This window comes from Megalops cyprinoides, chromosome 21 (genome assembly GCF_013368585.1).
Source record: "Megalops cyprinoides isolate fMegCyp1 chromosome 21, fMegCyp1.pri, whole genome shotgun sequence".
Lineage (NCBI taxonomy): Eukaryota > Metazoa > Chordata > Actinopteri > Elopiformes > Megalopidae > Megalops > Megalops cyprinoides.
Window position 1 is genome coordinate 12,911,885 of NC_050603.1, and position 22,649 is coordinate 12,934,533.

General features: G+C 42.8%; 1 protein-coding gene across 8 annotated transcripts in view; it reads right to left on the bottom strand.

The window, feature by feature from the left end:
- Positions 1-22,359, bottom strand: part of LOC118796356 (myocyte-specific enhancer factor 2D homolog) — a 64,133-nt gene extending 41,774 nt beyond the window's left edge. For all 8 annotated transcript variants that reach the window (XM_036555195.1, XM_036555196.1, XM_036555192.1 and 5 more), the window contains exon 1: positions 22,200-22,359. The gene's annotated coding sequence lies outside the window, so the exon portion shown is untranslated. The remainder of the gene's footprint in view (positions 1-22,199) is intronic.
- Positions 22,360-22,649: the final 290 nt, after the last annotated feature.

Genomic DNA, 22,649 nt, shown 5'->3' on the forward strand with positions numbered 1-22,649 from the left:
CGTTCAGTGCTGGAAAAGCAAGACTGAGCTTTTTTTTTTTAAATCTCCTTTTACCCAATCAAACAACTCAGCAACAATTGATTTGATTGGCTAATCAAGAGCTTTGGCGTAACGAACAGCTGATGTCCTCCAGCCCTGCAGGACTGCTGTGCACTCCTGCTTTAACCACCTGGGCTTCCCAAGCGAGGCACAGAAGCTCAGCCACTGGAAACACTGGTAAATTGACCTTTGTTCAGACAGACACAAGAGGAACACTTAAATTTTGTTATTTTCCAAAGTGCCTGGCCTGTATGAATACACAGAGGCATACATTTAAAAAATGGCAGCGATGGAGCACTTACCATTTGAAAAACATGTTGTTTCACAAACCTCAGGGCATTGTCATTTAATATGCAATAATGGTATACTTTCAGCTGGTCAGTTTCAGATGGATGCACAGACAACATGGGGTCCAGTTTACTTATCCAAAATATACCTGTAAGTTCTGCCCCTTAAAGAAGAAAGTTTTCCTTTCAAACACATTGGGGTTTGAGAACAAAGCTTGTGGAAAACCTTGTATTGAGGCACTCAGGGTTTCAAGCTCTCACAGAGAGGTGGCTGAGGTAAATGTGAGAACCCAAACCACAAACCCAAGACGACATGTCCAGGCTGATCTCAGATTAGGCTCCTGAAACTGCATCCTCTTTCAACGTCCTTCTATGGAGTCATGTGAAAGGGGAAACCCTGTGCAGATTTCAGGAAATGACCAGTTTACAGATGAGATCATCGCTTTCCAGTGCAGAAAATCTGGATGCATCTAGAAAGGAACAAGTGGCACTGGGTTTTTTGTAATTTGGACAACAGCAACATTCTAGTAGGTACTATACTGACTGGGCCCATAGCTAACTGTGTATTCTCCTTCTTCGATGGCTTTGTTTGACCTTGAAGCACAAATCATGCATCTTGGTTTGTGTAAGGCCACTGGAGCCGATTTAACCGAAAATGGATCTTTTATTTCCATTTCGCTTACCGGCTTTAGGTCCCTAACAAATTAATGAAGTTAGAAATAAACACCTTGAGTAAGGATGCTATCTTATCTCGCATGTCTGATTTTGGATTTTCTTTCCCACAGCAGTATTACAGAGGCACAGCATAAGCCCTACACTGCTATTATATCCTAAGTTACCCACTCTCTTCCTAACTGCATTTGAGGAAATCCTATTTCACTGTAATCAAGTCGTTCATCAATTGGCATAGCCTGGCTCCAAGGGCAAATGGAACAACTGGCGCCATAACCAAGGCTACACAAAGTGACTTTCAAGTGTTTTCCATCCATTTGACAGATGCCACAGCTGGGAATCAGAGAAAACATGATTTTTCATTTAGGAAAAAAAAATCCTCTATTCTGATCTGGGTTAAAAAAAATACACCAACTATAACCCTCCAATTTAAACAATTATAACATCTCGTCCTACATGTATACAACAGCTGGGGGGAAACATTGCTCGGCCAGCACGAAAAAGTGATAACGGACACTTTTCAAATAGCCAAAGTGACTAATTCAATTAAAATGCAAAATAAGAAATGTTTTTTTTTTGCCCAAGTACAGTCACAATGGTACTAAGTAATTAGTACATGCTGAAAAACCTTTCTGTAGTAGGATCCGTGGGGGGATATTTGTTCAAATGAAAGACAACTGTGCAGTAAGTATGTTGGTGCAATGGTGGTGGTGGTTGTGGTGGGGGTAGTACTCTGCATTCTCCAAAGGCCAGGAAATTTTTGGAGAGGGCATCTCTAAGCCCTGAAAGGCTGTCACAGCTAAAGGGCAGAGGTGAAGAGATGTGAGACGAGTCTTAACAGACTGGCTGAAGCTCCGCCATCATCATCCACCCCACACTCACTCTCTCTCTCTCTCTCTCTCTCTCTCTCTCTCTCTCTCTCTCTCTCAAAACCGCACGGCCCTCCTAAATGTTCATGTGGCCCAAAGACACAAGCACAGCAAGGGGGCCTACAACCCGAGCGATCTGAGCTACGTCCTCTCCGGAAAATGCATTGCTTCTCTGGGTGTTTGCCACAAAGTTGACAAATAAAAAAAAAAAAAAAACATAACCCCCCCCCCCCCCCCCCCCCCCCCACACACCCCCTCAGTCAACACTCACAGCTGCACACGCTGCAGGCAGTCTGTCACACAGTATTAAGAGACACACATTTCACCAGGTTGGCCACCACAAGCCCCTGAGACACGGTATTGCTGAAACCTCCTTCTGTCACACATTTCCAAGAAAAAAGTCAACTTGCAAAGCGGTATAAAAAGGCACCTAGGACATTTCTGTGCGAAAATAAACTCAGGGAAAGTGACTGATTGGCCAAATCGTGTATGCATAATACAGCCTAGTCAATGCTTGCTGGGTGAGCACTTGGGAAACCCAACTAGGCATTTGAGGTTCACTTTACAATACTCATTGATGTTAAATGAAAACTAAGAAATGTATCTGGAGCTCTCATTAGATGCTGAATGCTAAATAAAGTCCACTACAGTGTAACAAAAGTGGCAGGACAATAAAAAGGTTTTCTGGATTCCCACAGATCACCTTGCACTGGCACTGCACTTGTGATCACGCCACAGATTCAGCTTCTACAAAATGGTGCCTGTTAGCGCTGCATGTATTTCCTCAACTCAGTAAAGCACGTATTTGTTTACAAAGTATTTTTGGTACTCAACACAAATATACATTTACAGCCAAATGCAACAGCATGAAGTGTTTGGGGGCTGGAGGTTAACCATGCTGAACTGGCAGGAGTGCACAAAAATACCAACTGGAGCTCTCACATACCGACGTCTACTGCAGGGGGTAATAAAATCGATACATGCATTTTCTTGAGTTATTGATGAGTTATTACTGAGTACAAAGACTCAGCACTTTGTGTTTGCTGTGCTCAGATGTCATGGGCAAGGTGGCCCCTGAGCAGCACTGCGTTTCAGCCTTCCCTCTGTAGCGTTGGTAGCACATATGGGCCAATCTAGCTTCTCCAGCTAGGATGGTTCCAAATGGAACAGGAAACGACCAGCCTTACACGGTGCAACATTACAACATTACAACATTACAAGTGGGCGACATTCACGTCACATCAAAGTCGATAGAATAGAGGAATTGTAACAGTATGTTGCTTCTAACACACAAAGTATAACTAACAATTTAGCAACTGAAAAGCTGCATGGACGAATTGTTCTGTAACTTTTTTTGAGCAGCAATATAGCAACTCATCCTGTTGCTATATTGCTGTGTGATGGCCACAGCTCTTGGCAGCCACAGCAACTTCACATTTTTCACAAAAAAGTGTTCATAACCATGCATGTAGAAATTGCTCGACTCTTCCAAGGATTCATACATAATATAGCAGCTATTTTTTCATGTTACTGTGCTGGCACACCATTTGGAAAATAAAATCTTGATAACTCTATAAACATACATTTTTTCTTCTTAAGTGTTTATAGCATATTCAGTGTCTACCTATCTAAATGCATGATGTGTCTTGGCCAGGCTTCTGCACTGGAGAACCAATCAGGCCTTGTCAGCCAGGCTAGGTTTAAACGTGTATCGGCATAGTTCACTCAGCTGAAAGGGGTAAGCGGCATCACACTGTGGGGATTCCACCATCCTGTGTCACTCAGAATAAAAGAAACCCCCGCACTTCAACCAGAGCTACTGATTCTCTGTCACTGCAGATGACCCCAGTATGAGAAGAGCTAGAAGACAGGGTGGCCAAACGCCCCTCCCTGGCTTCCCAGTGTCCTTCACCCCATGCATACCGCTGCTGTAGGGCCAGAAGGTCAGACCAGAGGTGTCAAAACTGCACAATCACCTGCAAGTCTCTGTGCTGTGCATAAACAAATCCCTACAGGCGAGGAGGCAACTGGTGTGCAGTGGAGCAGCCCACACACACACACACACACACACACACACACACACTCACACTCACACTCACACTCACACTCACACTCACACTCACACTCACACTCACACTCACACTCACACTCACACTCACACACTCACTCACTCACTCACTCACAAACACAAACACACACTCACTCACAGTCACTCACAGTCACTCACACACTCACTCACACACTCACTCACACAGTCACTCACACAGTCACTCACACAGTCACACACTCACTCACACACTCACTCACTCACACAGTCACTCACAGTCACACTCTCACTCACACACACACAAACACACTCACACACATTCTCACACACTCTCTCACACACACACACACTCAAATACACACATACACACACACACAGCTACCATCCTTCCTGTCCTCTCACCCACCCTCTCTCTCTCTCTCTCTCTCACAAACACACACACACACACACACACGTCTGCTCAGAAACAGCTGACGTTCCTGACAAGCTCCCAACAGCTGACCACCTACAGGTGGGGGGACAGCAGACCTTCCTCTAAGCTCTCTGTTCCTCCCCCATTCCCTGTCAGCCACTACCTCCTCTCTCCACCTGTCAGCAGTCTACAGGAATTATCTGCTATAAAAAACCCGCCTTCACTATACTTCTTAGCTCCGTCACTTCACTACTATCACTGTTTCTGTCTAGTTGTCTAACTCACACTCTAACTCTCTTTGTGTCTTTCTCTCCAAAGTTATGTGTATGACCTGGTAGCATTTCTTAGTCAAAGGGTTTTGCGTCGTCTGGTACACAGTGTCCATTTAATATTGCAGAGAGAAACCAAGAAGGCCATGCTTAACATTTGTGTAAATGTTGTCGGCTTTTTTCTTTCCAAATCCCAGTTCTTCATTCAGTTGAATCATTCTTCAAACAGCCAGATGGAAAAAAATATGCAAACCCCTTACTCTTCATGGCTTGTGGAAAAATGAAGGGATTGCCACAGAAACAGTGAAACTTTCCAGCAATAAACTGAAATGTGGGCTGCAAGACCTGCTGCCAATGTGCTACAGATACTGATGGCCACTACTGCGACTGGCCAAGCTGAATCCTACAGCGCAGAGTTCTTAACGAAAAAAGTACTTTTGTAAGTCGCTTTGGATAAAAGCGTCTGCTAAATAAATAAATGTAAATGTACTTTACTTCTCTCTCATCAGATTTTAACCGACAAATCTCTGGTTACAAGTCCAGTTCCTCAGCCACCACTCCATACTGCTGCCCCCATGGAGAGAGAGAGAGAGAGAGAGAGAGAGAGAGAGAGAGAAGAGAGAGAGAGGAGGAGCACTTCAGGGGCTAATGCTTGTGTGGACAAGATGAACACTAACCTAGGGTTGCGAAATGGCCTGCGGTTACAGGGCTAAAGGTCAGAGGTCACAGCAAGAGAGGGCCTTTGGCTTCAATTTCTCACAAGCTGAACCACTTCCCCACACTGGCTTCAGGGTGGGGTGGCGGGGGGTGGGGAGGGTACAGAAGTGAAAATGCCAGCTGAGGCACAGACTAAGAGGTACAGAAGCCATATCACAAAAAAACTTGTGCTGTTCCAGATAGTTGAAGAGCACTCACTGGACCAGTCTCTTTTGAGAACTACTCACTCACGTGTTTGTGTTGATCTAAACCTGACTCTGAACTGTTGAAGTCATCCCTTTTGCAATTCTTGAATAGCTGAATTTAGACTTAGACAGGACAGAGAGTAACTTTGCAGCTCATAAAAAATGAATAAATTCTGTATCCCGTCTCCAAACATGTACTACCAATTTGCTACTTGCATATATTTCAAAAAATGACTGAAAATATGCATTGTCTGCATTATCCAAAAAATACTGAGACATTTTGACTTCAATATAAGCTATCAATCAAAGAAACAATTCTTTCCACAATACAGTGTTGCCCACATCTTGGAAATAGCTGAAAGCTAAAGCTTTTCATCAAGCCATTTTCAAATTAATTTGGTTAATTGCTCTCTGTTTAGGACAATTAGTGCGTTTACAAGAGCAGTGGGGCACACTTCAAAGAGAGCAGCCCTTCTTAGAAATGGGTGACAGACAAATATGGACAAAGACAAACGCAAAGCAACCTGGATGGCGATTATCGATGACCGTGTGGCACGCAGAACTCGTCTTCTCTCTCTCTTGCAGTGTGCCTTTCAAAAGTGGCAGCGATTAAGAAAAACAAGAAATATCCTGTGCCAGTTTAATCTGTAATATGATAACCATCACTGTGACATAAATGGTGGCAGTAATCATCCGGAGAAATCATATGTGGCAAAGGAAAAAAAAAAAAGAAGCCCTCTTTCCTTTCATGTGGTGCACCATGGAACGTGGTACACAGATACTGTTCATCTGAAAACTAGAAGACGCAGAGCAAGGTTGGTAAACACAGACAGGGAAGGTGGGGGTGGGGGAGGTTGGTGGAGGAAGTGGGCGGGTGAAGAAGAACAGGACAACAGGAGTGCAGTGCTGGTACTGGGCAATAACAGGGAGGAAGGGGAAAAGAAAATAGGCTTGCGGTCAAGAGATAAGATTAGACTTGGGAGAGGATGGTAGGCTGGCTTAAAGAGGGTTACGATGGTTTAACAGTTGAGGGGTGGGGGGGAGAGTGGGTTGCGGGCGTACTTTGTGGGGACAATTTGTCCCAGCTGCTGCACTTGGTGAGGTACAGTGATGAAGGTAATATGCCCTAATAACAGAAGAGTGAGGCAGCATTCAGAGAAAATGGTATCTGATGTCTGGCTGATGTAGGCTGAGACCACTGGGTAAGATAAGTAATGGCCAACCAAACTTGTGTGGTTGCCATGTGAAAAGTGAAACACACACATACACACATATATGTGTGCGAGTGTGAAGTGCAAGGTTAATGATGATCTCTCGCTGGGGTAAGGTAAAAATCATTGCAGGTGGTGGTCTTGCCTGGAGCTCATATCTAGGCTTGCTACTGTAAAAATTTCAGATCATCAGCATATTTTTTTTACAACAACTACATTACATGTACCTGCATGTTTATTTATGCTCTGCAACCCTTGACCTCTATCTCATAACTTGTGACAGTAATTAATTCCCGTTCCCACTTCAGGCATCATTAGCTATGTTATTTAAAACAAGTGCTTATCTAGCTGTGTCTCATTGATGCTCAAACTGTACATCGCTGAGCAGTTAAGTATAGACAAGAAGTTAAGACATTCATAAATACAATCCAACATAATACTAAATCTGACTGCTATTATAATCAACCAAAAACAAGCTTTTTTGATGTAACCAGCTAGCTAATCTGACCATTACAACCCCAATCTGAAGAGCATAAATACACAAGGCTATCTGAAGACATAACAAATTTTATACCAACCACATTTCATGCAAAAAAATGTGCCCTATGTCAGTAGCTCTGAACATTGAACACGTTGTTCCTGCATTTAAAATGTCTTTTCAAAGCAATTCCTGTGCAGTTTATTGTCTGGTCTCTGGCTCTTAGTCCATATAGCTTGAGTGCCTCTTCTGAAGTCTTGCTGGCTGCTATTTCTGCCATATACAGTCATATGCAGCACTTATATTCAATCTGATATGTGGAATCAATAGAAAAAAGCACAATGTGTACAAACACCGCACAAACTTCCTCCAGCACTTGCTCATCAAGGTTTCACAATCTGTCAGCATTTCCAATATTGTTATGTATCATAATAGCCACCCTGCTGCTCCAGTTAATCCATTAAAAAAAGCACTGAAAAGGCTTCTTTGAGATGCACTGTGAGTACAAACAGAGCCGTGAGAGTAAGCACGTGTCTACTGACCCACCTTAGATGCAAGCCAGGTGTGCCATTCTAATATGACTCAATATGGCAGCATGCACTTCAGCGGATCGAGTCTCACCAAGTGCCATTGACCTCTGTTCATGGTTAGAGTCAAAATGCTTTGATAGCACCTACACCACACATTTGTTTGTTTATAAATGAGCAAAGATGATGCCAAACTGGAACAGTTATGTTAGAGGAAAAAATTCTGCTGCTTGTACTTCTGTCATTCCTGCTTTGTAGAGGCCATTAAAAATAATAGCGCAGGTATTCTTTTTTGTAGAGATCCTTCGATACACATGCATGGACCTTGTGCAACAAGGTGACACTGGCCAGCCTACCCATCCCTGTCCCCCAGTGGAACAACCATTTTTAACTGGCTGAGCCACCTGGGAGACCCAGAAGTGAATTATTCTAATTATATGTAGACCCAGAGTATAGCAGTGGAAGTGAATGTTTATTTTCTACATCAAATAATGGATAATATGCAAATTAGTTCTACCACCTATGAGTGGGCAAGACTATCTAGCAATGGCATTTTACAGAACAAACACACCTACTTCCACTTGAATTGCCTGGGCTCAGGGCAATCCTACTGTTGTATCTGGGATCAGCCAACTTACTGTTGGTCCAGGTCAATTTAGTGTGGAAATGCCTCTGGCTCTTCAAAGGTATAGCTGACCTACAGCTGAGGTGGGTCACTGGAAACACAGCTTGTGTGTAAGTGTGTGTGAAATTGGAAGAGAGAGATAGGGGCTCTCTGTTAGATTGTATGTGAAGGACTAAAAGTGGGGTGAGAGAGATATTAAAAAATAATAAAAAAAAAAGAGTCTGGGAGCACTGCGTTTCAGTTCCTGGCCTTAGTGCAGGCTGTTTCAGCTGCCCAGGGGGTGGGGTGGTAGCCAGCCAGCTTTTACACAGATGTAACCCGCTACCTTAAGCAGCAGTGGCCGCAGTCCTTACTTTCACCTGTCCACATTCGATACGTTAATCTTTAACCTCCTGCCGAAGCACGCCAGAGACACCCCCGGTTCCCCTACAACTCAGGCCAGATCAAATGGCTGCAGCCAGCTCAATAGCACTTTCATATTTACCATCAAACAGAAGCTGCATGGCCTTCTGTTTGCACTCAGAATGCCAATACCGGGATTACTGTGAAAGCAGATCAAACAGGATGCCTTCGACTTCTAGCCTTCTCCCGTTAAGTTGGACTGGCAAAATAATTCTGAAGCACTGCCTTCTGGCCGGGAAGCGCTGTACTCTCAGCTCCTCATGGTAGGTGATGACAGGGTTGGGACAGGGTGAGATCCTCCAAAAACAAAACAACCCGAAAGACACAGTGCTGCAGAATTCTTGCAGTTCCACTTTCAAAGAAGGCAACCGAATTCAATGCATAATTCTTTAATAAGTGTAATGCTGACTATTTTACATTTTTCAAAGGTTAATAACAGTACATGGGTAACAAGTTTATAGTCATTCAGCACATGACATGCATGTTCATAACATGACCTAGCAGCACAGGGCCATATACATGAAAAAGAGCATGCACAATGCAGGAGTTACATTAGGTTCTCCACTGTACTTGCATGCGAGGAGCTATCAGACGTTGGAAAGCATTTAACTGATGCGAAACACATTTCAGACACCTTTTTTCACACTCAGGCGATACATCAGAAAGCTGTAGGACAGAAATCGAAAGCAATAGAAAGTGCTCTAATGCTTGTAGTACGTCTTCCACAACAAGGGTATTTTCACTCAGATTAAAAAAGTCCCCTTCCATTAGAGTGGATGTTGTTATCCACACCGCCCACACTGTCGTCATGTGACTTTCTTCCAGCTTTGCAATGTCACAGCTTGGTTTGATTTCTGTCGCATATCTCCATCCAGTACTCACAGACAAAAACCCACAGACTTGTGCCAGTCTCCTGCGCAATGCAATCCTGGTATGAACACAAAAATGCCACAGCTATGGCTATCAAAAACACACCAGCTCAGTCACACTTTGTTTTGGAAGCTGTGTTACAGAGGTGGGAGGTGCTGGGGACAGGGCAGGATAGTTGATTCCATGACGCTGAAATATGGCCAGAGGTGTCTGGCTGACTCACTGTGCAGACCTTCTGTTTAGTGAGGTTTTGTGTTACCTATTAGATCACTTGCCCTAGGTTTAATTTTTAAGTATTTATATTTAAATGACAGCTTAAAATAAGCCTTGCTGTCCAATCTCACAAAGGCCGACATGTTAAAGCAGAAACAGTGAGGTCAACGGCCAATCATTTTCTTTCAGATGAGAATCTCTGGTACCAGTCAAAAGGTAATGTGAGACTTTTAAGTGAACAAAAAGCAACAAGACCGACACAAAACAAACGTGCACCTAACTGGCTGGTTAAAAATGATTTTAGGGCTGGATTACAGTGCTCACATTATCCCATTCACAAGACGTTTTTCTGACCTCAGGGATGGCTGAAGAAAGTTAAGACTGGTCAGCCTAGATCAGCAAGATGTCAGAGTCTCCCCCTCCGCACACACTGCTACCCTCAGCAGCGTTGGGGGGAAGGGTTGCCATGGAGACTGCAGTGTGCCTCTCTCCCTGAGGACTGAGGTGTTAAACACCAAAACGTCTCCTGACACTGGCAGCAGAATCCAGGACTCAAAAGGAATGCAAGACAATGATGATAGATGAAGCCCTTTCCATTTACTTTACACCATCTCTCAGACATATTTGCTTCACAATCTTCCATCATGTTAGCGCAGATGCATGAGGTGAATAATCAAGCAAAAATGCAGAACAAATTAAGTTCATATCTGCATTTATAGATTTTGTATCTATTTATAAATTTTATATTACGTAATTTCTACTACATTGTGCATACACACTTCAGTCAGAGGAAGTTAACCAGATTCACCTCTGAAACTACTTGTCCACACATTTAATGCACTCTTATTTAACTTCTGGATACACAATGGTTTTCCAGATAGAAAAAAGGCTTTCAATACATTATTTTCATTTTATGAACTTCTTACATTACTGTGATATTTCACTGGAAGTAAAATTGTTCACAGCTACACAAAACTGTACCTGTTTGAAAAACATCCTTTTGATATTCACTCAATCGGTATAGTGGTATTCACTTACTGGTTAGACTAATTTGATCTGTTAATTGAATTAAAACAGTTTACATGCTGAGTAATTCTGCACCAAAATAAAGGAAATGTGACACTGCTTGATGGAGATTATTTTTGTCTTTGTACTTCACACTTCTCATTGCCCAGTGGGCATTCAAAGAGAACAAGCTCAACACAGATCTGACACACCCAAACTTGAAAACACTAAACACAAACAAGACACACTCACATGGAGCGAAAACAGGGAACCATGAAATCCCGTACCTGTTCCATTCTTGCCAATGCTCTCCCTTACAGAGAGCACACACTGAGTACAGTAAGATACGTTTGTTGGTATGTTCATTCATTTTCACCAAAAAAGACTTAACAGCTACATGCCGGTTCCTGAGAAAAGATGGTATTGCAATTAAATTCTGAACACAAACAACTGGAAAAAACTTCTGGAAGCCCTCTACGTCTCTGTGAAATTGACTTCTACAGACACATCAATACATTAGGACAGCACTGCATCTGAGCCTCTGTTAAGCCCTGTCTGGTATAGCCCAAAGCGGCATGCTCATTTGCTTTGACTCTGGTGCATTTTTAATGTGCCTAAGGTATGAGATCAAGTTTTTCCAATCAACACATTTCAAATTCAGAAAACTAAGATCCAATTTAAAAAAAAACATCCAGTTTTTTAAGCCTAAAGTTCCATACACATTAAAGCAAAAGCGCTCCTTTTTACTGAACAACAAGGGCCATTACATTTCATATCCCACGATTCATCACTTCAAAGCATATCTCACCTACAAGCAAATTGCTTTTGATTGCAGCATAATGAAACAATCCATTACATTTGAAACGAACTAGAAAATTAGCAGGCACAGACAATTGACAGAAAACGTGAATGCAAGACACTGAGAGTGGTGAGGTGTCTGGCTTTGTTTCGGGCGTGCTATGACCATGGCTGCCTTGAGGGGGTGCTTGCATAGGTCACACTTTCTGAGAGGTCTTTCTCAGAGCTCTTTAGAAATCTGCATGTGTTTGTCTTCTTTGTCGCTTTGTCTCTGTTTAGACCAGTCTTCAAATTTGGAAGCCTGGATAAACACAAACATGTCAGACATTGTTTTCAATGAACTGTGTCCAGGCTTAAACTGGAAGCAGCTGTGCATGCTGTTTGAGGAACGGGACCTGAAATCAGAATTGCAGGCTGGCGTCCCAGGAGGGTCTTGCTGCTGCATCCTTGAGCAAGCTACTTAATCTGTACTGCTTCAGGAAATATCAAGACGTATGAATGCACAAACTCTATTCTATTTAACCTGTACAAAGGAAACACACTTACATCCTTTTTTTCTCAAGTGCTGGACAGAAGGCACTATATACACATCTAAAAATCTGCACATTACTCAAAAAAATCCCCCCAATCAGTGGTGTACACAGAACAAAGTTTTGTCAAGACAAATTTGCAATACAAACACACCTGTATTAGTAGGTCTGACAAACCTAATGGCACTAGTCAATTTAATTTGCGAAAATGTTATAAACATTTAAGTGACAATATATAAAATTTCTTTGTGAATTTATGCTTCAATAATTTTAACTCTTTTTAATGCAGATTCTGTCATCTCGAGTGACTTGCACAGTGTACATACAACCCATGTTATCTGTTTATACAGCTGGGTATTCACTGAGTCAACTCGGGATAAGTACCTTGCCCAAGGGTACAACAGCAGTGCCCCACCTGGGAATCAAATTGGCAGGCTCTGGATTATGAGCCCTGCTCCTTGCCACTACACCAGACTGCTGCTGATTCCTACTGACAATTATACATGCTCCCACGAGAACCGGTGCATATGAAAAAGTGGCTGTACACAACATTTTGAGCAAAACGAATGTGTACTTTACCTGGGTCCCTGCACCTGCTGTAGACAGAGTGTACAACATGTTATGGCTTGCCACACACCAGGATACAAACAACCCTGTCAAGGGACAACCTTGACCAGCATGTGGAGGCTTCATGCCCCCGAAGAAGCTTAATGTGAATGATGTCTACAGAACGAAAAGCCTAATATATGGTCAATAAGGGAAAGCGCTCATAAATAGAGGTGGATCCCAGCCACAGTGAGGAGTGAGATGAGGAGAGCTTAAATATACTCCTACATCCACAATAATCCTGGGATATAAATAGCCTGGAAGCGCGATTCACAATTTTCGTTTATTTGTTTTTTTTTCTCTCCAACTTCCTCCTCCCATTAACACGGTCAGCCCGCAGCTCCATTTCCGCTCACAACCTGGATATTTTAAGCATCTTCCCACCCTCCTCTCACGCGTTCGTTAGAGGCGGACTGCGTTAACTTAGCCAACTGAATCCCTGTATTTTTAGACCGTCATGATGCATAGTATAACTGAAAAGGTTTTTTAAGGTTGATTTGCTCCCCTGCTGGTATTTCACCCTGTGTAATTCCCTGTAGGTAGAGGAGATGTAGCTGCCAGCCCCGCCGCCCCCCCCCCCCCCCGGATTGCACTGCACTTTGACACGTTTCACAGTTGAGCAGCTGTCCCCGTTTCTGAAAACTGACACCGGTTGCTGAATGCATGAAGATGATTTGCTCATTTTGTGGACCCTCTCTTCTATTTCAGAATTATAACAGCCCAGAGAGGTCTCCATATCACAAGTTAAATTCAAAATGGCCACTGTGCTCACAAACTATGAAATGGATCCAATGGCTCTTTTGCTCTTTCCTTCTGTCATCTCTCTCCATACAAACAACATGGTGATGCTTTCCACCACCTTGTTTACGGAGAACAATTTGAGGGATTGAAGTTTTTTTCCAGTCAATGTTGTGGGCTTCCCAATTAAAACTTGTTAATCACTGCTGAGCTTTGCACACTATTCCACCCTGTTTACCTCAACCATCATTTGGTTCAGAACTCCTGTGTAGTGAAAGCAGCATGAATAGGAGTCTGTGACGATGTATCAAATTCAAATAGATCAAATTCAAAGGAACCCTACATACACAGACACACACACACAGACACACACACACACACATTCTCAGAGGCTTCGTGGAACTAACTACCATGTTGTTGTTCTCCCTCCATCGGGTTGTGCTGCTGCTTGTTTTCACAGAAAGATTCTTTATTCTTGCTCACTGTCGTGTTAACCGTTCTTCTCCACTTTATCTTAGGTCTGCTGCTTCTTGCTATACACCATCTTGTCACCTGAGATGATTTTTAACATCCGTAGATGTTTTTTTCCCCTTCTCTTTCCTAGATTTCTATTCTGTTGTCCCTCAGCGGTAGAGTGCGCTGCACTCTAACACATTTCCAAGAGAGGAGGCCCCAAAGTGCGTTGCGGTAATTCCGCATGCAAGAATAGGCAGTCAATGAAGGCACACATCAGCTACAGCATGGAACTGGCAGCCTCTATTCAAGCAAACCTGTGTGCTGGGTAAACAACCATGAAAGCAGATGATTTTTTTCCCACAATAACTCTCTTGGAATGAAGTGCTGATTCGGGTCTATGGTACATGGTAAATCTACAATGGCATCTGTTAAAAAAACCATAGGATGGCTAGTCTATGATAATTAGGCTACACACATGGCTGGCTGGCAAACAGAACAGCATTCAGTATTTACAAGCATTTACAGATCTTGATCTGCACACTGGTACAGTAAAAAATACAAGAAAAAAACTGAAAAGGAACGATGGTTACATATGTGGTTACATAAATCATAATTTGACAAAAGAACAATTCATTCGATTACCCCCAGAAGAGTAGAAAAACAAAAAGACCTTTCATAGGTTGCCCCCCCCCCCACTCCCATTACAAAACATTTTAGACAGTATGTTGTCTTCAAAGCACTGCACTATCAGCATGTAGACCCTAAAGCACTGAGGAGCACCAGTATCACACACAGATCAACTGAACACTCATGTGTGCAAATGAAAAGGCAAATATGTTTTTAAAGCGAGGGAATAAATCAGGCCGATCACCGATGTGTGATCCTTATAAAACTGCACACAGTAAAAAATAATGCATTGATGCCAGACATGGCATTTCTGACAGCTTCATCTGTGCCTGAAACGCTCTAATCACTCAGCACACATCACTTCACATGGATGTTTCATTTTCCTGCTCTCCGAGTCCACAAGTGTGCTCGGAGAGCGCGATATCAAAGCCGCGCCTTTCAGATTGTTCTTTTGTAGGTTTTTCGCTTTCTCTGCCAGTCTGATCTTCCCGAATTGTGAATATTCAGAAGACGGGAGTTCAGTCTGCTTTTGCAAATGACGGGGACCCTGTCTCCATCTGCGCTGAGGATGAGTCAAGAACAATCGCTCCCTGATGCAGGCATTACTTATGCAATTCTGACCCAGTTTCAAATGAGGACGCCGGTGTTGTTGCTTCATGTTGATCACATCACACAGGCTCTGATTTGTAATTCAGTACTGCCTTACTTAAGTAGATTAACCCATGATAAAGCCAGCACCACCAATCATCAACTTATAATGGCCTTGTAACTGTCCTTTTGCTGTTAGGCAGGCAACACATACCAGGGCCTGAGTTTCCACCCAGACAGTTGGTCTCAGCTCCAACCCAGCGATCAAAATGGCACTGTTTCCTTTTCTCAGCTCGTGTCTGGAAGGAGTCCAAGTGTTTTTGCTTCTCCTGATAAGATTCCATACATGGGAAATTGGGACATGGAGATTTTTACTGCTGTCCTACCCCCAAGCCCATACCGCTCTCCCAACATCCCCTCCCTGTTCTTTCCCGTGGTGCCTGTCGCATGCAGATCCAACTGCGCTGTCACTGGCTTCAGATGGGAACATATACTGCCACTGATACCTGCCTGCACAGAAATCTGCGCAGACGGACACATACAGCAGCCCATGGACAAACACTCATTCATACCCATTTTCTTGTCACTCTCTCCAACACATTCTGATATGAAGGTCTGCAAGCCACTGGGTGATATAGTGACACAACCAACCCGGATGAAAATCTAAGCTGTAACAGAAGCCCAACCAGACATAAGGCAAACAAGTGCACCATGGCATGCAGGCAGTAGACCACCAAGACAGCCCAGTTTATTTAGCCCCCCCCCCCCCCCCACACACACACACCAAATCCTCTCCTGTCAATGACAGAAACAAAGCACCTCTCCTCTACTATCCAATGGAGGCCCTGCAATCCAGCACCCTGCCGTTTCCATGGCAGCGACGCGTGGCCCCGGACAAAGGCTCACCTCCACCATCCTCCACTAGCCATGGTCTGCAGCTCAACCTCCACTTCATTACATTAATTGGTGTTTACCTCCTGGATCGGCCTCAAGGCTGCTGATGGCTCAATTAAGAGCTGGCTAGAGGACAGATTAGCTGTAGTAAGGAGGTTGCAACCCTGCTTGAGGAGCGAGGCCTCTTCACTGATGTAAGAGGAAAAGCATTGATCAGAGTATACTTTTAAGTCCCTGAGGGGTGGGTAAGGGGTAGGTTCAGACACAGGCATTCTTGCATTTTCCATCTGTCTACTTCGTAATTCAATGACTGAAGTGGAACTGGATTCACCTGGTAGTGCATCTCTCTGACACACAGCTAGTCTGTGTACTCATACAAGAAATAAGCACTCAGTCTGACCAATGGTACTTAAAGAAGGAGCTTGCAATTAGTTTTTTATGATTTTTTCTGTACCTGAAAAAGCACCTTTGAGACAGGAGTGATAAACCCCTCTCTGTCCCATGCCTGTGTAATTAGGTGCACTGACCTTTAATGAATTAATAATCAGTGAATGTAATCTGGCAAACGTCCCGCTGTAAAATGTAGGATTGAATTCGACGTCTCCCAGCGGTAAGATCCACAGGCAAAGCTAAGGAGGAGGCTTAGAATGAGAGCTCCCACAGAGAACGGGGAAAAGCTGACCTGGACTGACTGAACTCAATTAGTGATGTCAGAGTCTAGCAGGTTAACTGATGCACACTTTTTTTAGAGACTGTCATCATTAAATGCTCACCATCGAAATACATGACTAATATAAACTTTTAAAGAAGAGCAGCGTACCAAATTCAGGGTTAATAAAGCTAAAATCAGAATGTGTGGAAAACAGCATGCAGAAACAGCATGCAGAAACCCTGATGTATGCTAATTCCCAAACTTGTCCTCGTAATGCCCTATATGGCTCAGTGGTATAGGAATTCATTTTTAAAGAAAAAATAAAAATGCCACAGCTTGCTTTCTTTACTGAGTATAGAGATGAGTATTGTGAGCCTGAGGGCTGGGACCAAAGAAGAAATGTACCACTAGGATGCTGTGTGATGAGGACTATGCTTCTATGCCTCGTATGTTCAACAGAACATAGATCAAAAATAAGAGCAAAATAACTTGCCCTTCAGCGGAGTACTACCCAATAGGGTTAGTGAATATCCTATCAAGATTGCTTTATAACAACAAAAAATAAAGGGTCATAAAAAATAAAAGGTCATATTCACTGGTTATCTGTGGCCAACTGAATGCATCTTCTCCACCGCAAGTCTCCCAGTAACAGGCTGACGAACCCAGCTGACACCAGAACATGTCAACATGGACATTTTCCCTACCAGTCAGTTGATCTTTTGCACTATACCTGCAGTCACATGAAAATTCTCTCTTTTTTTAAGAACAGAGCAGCCTTAAAAGAAAGCAGTTTTGTTTTAGTACTTTAGTGACCACAAACCTCTCATGGGGGTATTCCTACATCATACATTTAATGCAATAACAAGGAAAAGTTTCAAAGGATTACAAAAAAAGCATGGAAAGCCAGATGATTTCTGTGTCAACAGCACTGAAAATACATTTTAGGTATCCATAGTTAGTATAGGAACACAGGCAGCACCTCCTGCTACCAACCAGAACCTATGCAAGGAATTCCCGAGCTGAACATGTGGCCATAACAGAATAATTTTGATCTGACTACTGCATAGACAGAGATTTCTGATGCAGCCCAGGTTTGGAGCAAAGGTCACCAGGAGCAAAGTGTGAGGGGTAAAAAGTTATGATGAGAACAGAAGCTCAGAGCCCTGTAACCAGAAGGCTGCCGTGTCTGCTGGCTTCCTTCCTAGCTAGGCACTTAACTACCTCATTTAACCAATCACTGCCTTGATATGACCAAATTAGGTTCCTCCAAGGTCCTCTGGGAGTATTAGTGATTTAAAGACAGCTGGGAAACCTGCTGCATCACAGCCAACCAGGACTGGAGTTGAGTAGCTCCTGGGCTATGCTGAATCATTTCCTCTATGTAGTAATGTGTGGATCACTGGCATCCATTTTTGACCAAATACCCCACACCCATGAGCCCTACATTCACCACACAACTCTGTCTGGCACTCAGCACCATGGTGGATCCTCAGCACAAAGGCCTTCCACTAGGAAGGTGCAACCAGGAGACAGAGCATTTGCATTTCCTATAAAAGGAGCTGGAGCAAAATGCTGGCATAGCAAAACAGTCTAACGCAGCAGGTACACACAGCATGCCTATGATGTGGAATACACAAACCAGGAGTGGCCTGGATGCCTTTACCACTCCATTGTCAGACGCCCTACTTCCTTACAGCTTTGAGAGTGACATCAAATTTGCACAACAATGACATGCTCAGAAGAGCAAGCTAGCTGGTTGTCTTTCATTCAGAAACTTCAATGGGTTCAGTTCATGTAAAACAGTTGACTTATACATTTCTATGGGTTGATGGATGTGGTCAAATTTAAATGACTGCCGGTGAGGAAACCATGACTGGCAGGCAGCGAAACACTGATGTCAACACAGTTCTACTGTCTTCCATTTTTTCCATATTGGGCATCAGAACTATGTGTTATGCATGCATGCATTGCTTTTACCATAGTGTTCACTTGAAAATATGCCTACACTTAACCCTGGGGTTTAAATAATGGGCCCACTCAACAGTGTTACAAATCCCTGAACCTCTGTCCAAATCTGACAATGGGAGCAGTAACCAGAAGAGACTGCATTCCATCTACAATTCCACACTTATTTCAAGTCTAATATGGAGGGAAAATGTTGGGTGGTGGTGATTTTTTTTAACCAATGACAGTTATCAGCTAACAAAGGATGACTAGTTTATAAATTACCACTCACCACCAAATACACTAATTTCTTTCTCATCTTATACCCCTGTCTGAAATGGCAACTATTCTACAGAACCTACTGCAGCAAACTTTGCCCTTCTGTAGGGGACACATGGAGGGCATATTAGCGCTAACTAGTCTAGTTCCACCCCACCAGCTCAACTAGCAGCAGACAGCATGTTGGTCCACCCCCCACGGGACAACCAGTCTACTGCTGGCAGAGGCAAGGCCATTTCTCACGTCATGTGACACACAAGCAGAGAAAAGTAAGTCCTCTAGATGATGGAGCCTTCTGAACTGCACATATATGGTTGAAAAAAATCTAAAAAATATATAATATGAAACAATATACTTAACCATATCATTTATGTCCCACAAATCTCTCCTTGTGTTGTGACTTGATGTTGTCAATCTGAGCAGAAAGTGTGAACTCCCAAAGACATAATTTGGAGTGGGAAAACATACTGATTACTCTATTGTCTTCTCTATTGTCCAGTAATGATCTTTACTTAAGTTATACTATGGTAGAACCATTACTGTCACTGTTTAAATCATGCCACAACATGCCTGTTTCAGTCTGTTATGAATCATGATAATCAAAAGGAAACACAGGCCTCAATCCTGTTCTCTGTACAGATGTATGGGGAGATGGAGCTATCAGTCAGATGGGAAAGAAAGCAAACAACACTGATAAAATGTGTCAGCATAGTGGAGAGGCAAAGTCATGCTAATCAGTTATCATTCTGCTTTGGCTTCCCAGATAGGAGCTATCCATGTAGATTTGTCCTTCAGTATACCCTGTTGAGAAGAATCCAGACTCCCTGCCACCTGTGCACCACCAGTGGTGGACTGAAACATTTTACCAAGTGCAAAGAATAACTTACTTATTCCCTTTTCATCTTTGGGTGGTCAGACTGCAAAAATCTTTAACTGATATGTTCTGAGGTGTTTTCTTTCTTGTAAATGGTATTTAGTTACACTTCTGTAGTAGCACTCCAGGGATTACTAGCCTTAGCGGGATGGCTACTGGAACAGGCAAGGAATACCCTTAATTTCTGCTCATGTCTGAGTCTTCCGAGAGCTTTCTCTCTTACTGTGCTAAACCATAATATTTAATTCTATGATGCATCTCCAATGTGTTGGGATCTTACAATATTAAAAAAAAATCTCCTTAGCATGAAACTAATTATGACACTCTTCAACTTTTTGTCCTTGTTGTCACTGATCTGATGGGTGTAACTGTACCTGGAAAAGGGCTGTATGTATATAAATGGTATAGCTGTTACTGTAAGAAACAATATATAGACACAGAGATAACTGTACACATTTTTCAACAAAATATGCTTAACTTATTATGGTTGTCTGCAGAGTGGCAGACTTGACAAGTTTTTCTCAGAGGCAAAGTTATGAGTGATATCCCGTAATAAAACGTATTAGTGAACAAAGGCATTCATCCAGTGGGAAACGTGGATTATCCTGACACAGAAAAAGCCTCAGGTGCCCACCACACTGGCACTGGTGGGGAAGCAGTACCTATGCACCGCCAAGACACTTCAGCCACCAATGAGCTCCGCTCCCACCAAGACCTTTCACTACCACATTCACTGTGTCCCTTCTTTAAGGGTCCACTCATTCCATTTCAATCTAATCTCTGGGTTATGTGATCAGAAGAGATGAAATTACAATACAGAATGTTGATTAACAGAACGGTATGAGACCTTTTTCAGCATGGCTTCAACACCCTAAATCAAAGGAAATCAGGGACACAGATGCCACGAACAGGCTTCCTATATATGAATTTAGAAATTATTGTCTGTCACAACACACTTACAAACTGACTTATATTTCATTCCAGATTTAACTTAAAGGAAATTGTCCTGGTTTTTTCCTGTTTACAACACCCATCTTCAAAATATACTGCCAAGCTATGCTATGGAAGAGGCTGGTCACTAGACCTGAAGTTTAAATTCAACCCAGCAATTTCAACCAAGTGAGTTTTATTCCACTGTGGATGGCTAATGTTATGCCTTCAGTGACCACCAACTTTCTGCATGGTTACAGAAACTACGAGTCAAGCTAAACCCGTTTCTTGACTGACTTGTTTTTACAAAATGTGCAGTGCAACATAACACATGTGAGTAATATCTGCACAACCAACTACTGATGAACAAAATGAGCAGAAACATTAGAGCTTCCCCAAAATGGACACATTGTGAATCATGTGCGACATAATGTCTTTTTAACATGGCATCCGTTCATTAGATTTGTATTATACACCTTTATATTCTAAGAAAACAATCCTATTTAAGCAAGTGCACATACAGCAATGTAAATCAATTTAACACCAAATGCACTTTACCATGTCAATAACGATTTGTTTCCGAGTTTACTCTGATTCCACAATAAACCGAAAAGCCCTGTCAGGCTAATATCTACTTTCTCTTCGTTTCATAAGCACAATTTTGGCTTTAACGGTGTGCCTTTGAAGTCTTAGCTGTATTTCATTACCATAAGTGGTGGGCGAGAAAATCAGACCGATGACAAAGTTAAAGGGTCATAAAACGGTAATCTGAACTGAAATGGCAAGACTTATTTAAGGACCAACATCCGCTTCAAAACGTGAAATTTAAGTGATTGCACTAAAGGATAGCTCTTATTAACCAAGTAGCTACACCACCGATGGACACAAGTTCGTAAAGTGAGGAAAAATAACTTGAGTACACGGCACTTAGCTAATCAATGTTAATTTTGACAAATATTAATACAGATAATGCACCGTCTCAAAATATAACTTCGTTAAGAACGGAATTCCACTAAAAAGCCATCTACGGTGACAGTTCAACTACTTGTGCTGACAGCTCTTGTCACGACTACGTCCTGTCGTCGACAGCACGCGCACATCTCCAAACACCTCAAGCACATTTTACTGTACAGCATATGACTACGGAGCAGAACATGTTTATTTGCCGAGCTATCTATCTCCATTTCACAATCCATTTCGAAGCCGACAGCCATTAGCTAAGCTACCTTCAAGTCTTTCAGACAAATAACACCGTCGCCACTCTCGTGCTCTCAAAAAACACGAGTGGCCCCGAACTGCTGCGCACTACGAAATTGTCACCCTTGTTCCATATCACGCACAGATCAGAACTCTCAGTACAGCCAAAGCGAGCGGTCGTTTGTACAAAAAAAAGCAAAAACAACAACTAGCGTACAGTTCACAAAACGCAGGAAAGGAATCCAACACTCCACTTACGTAGGAAAGGGGTATCCACATCGGTGAGGTACAACAGTCAGTTTGCTTCATTCATATAAAAATAAAAAGGTTGTTGACATACTAAACATTAACGTCTATGTTTATAAAAACAATTCTCCCCCTTTTCCGCTTGATGTCGGCTACAAGGTAACTATTTAGTTCAGTCAAATGAGACAATGTAGAAGTGATGCGCAATCTACCATGATTGGCACTACTTCGTGATTGAAATGTTATCGTCCAATAACAATTTAGTACTGCTGTTACTTAGCCAATCAGCGGAAGTGTAACGGGAACGACTTTTCTGAAAACGGAGAGGGTGGGGGAAGGCGGGGTCTACTTCTATGTGTGTCTAGAGTGGTGGTAGTGATTGTCATGTTTGCCTGGAGTGTGCATATCCCTCCGCCTTGTCAATGAGGTTTTGCATGGTTTTGCATGGAAAGAAAGTGTCAA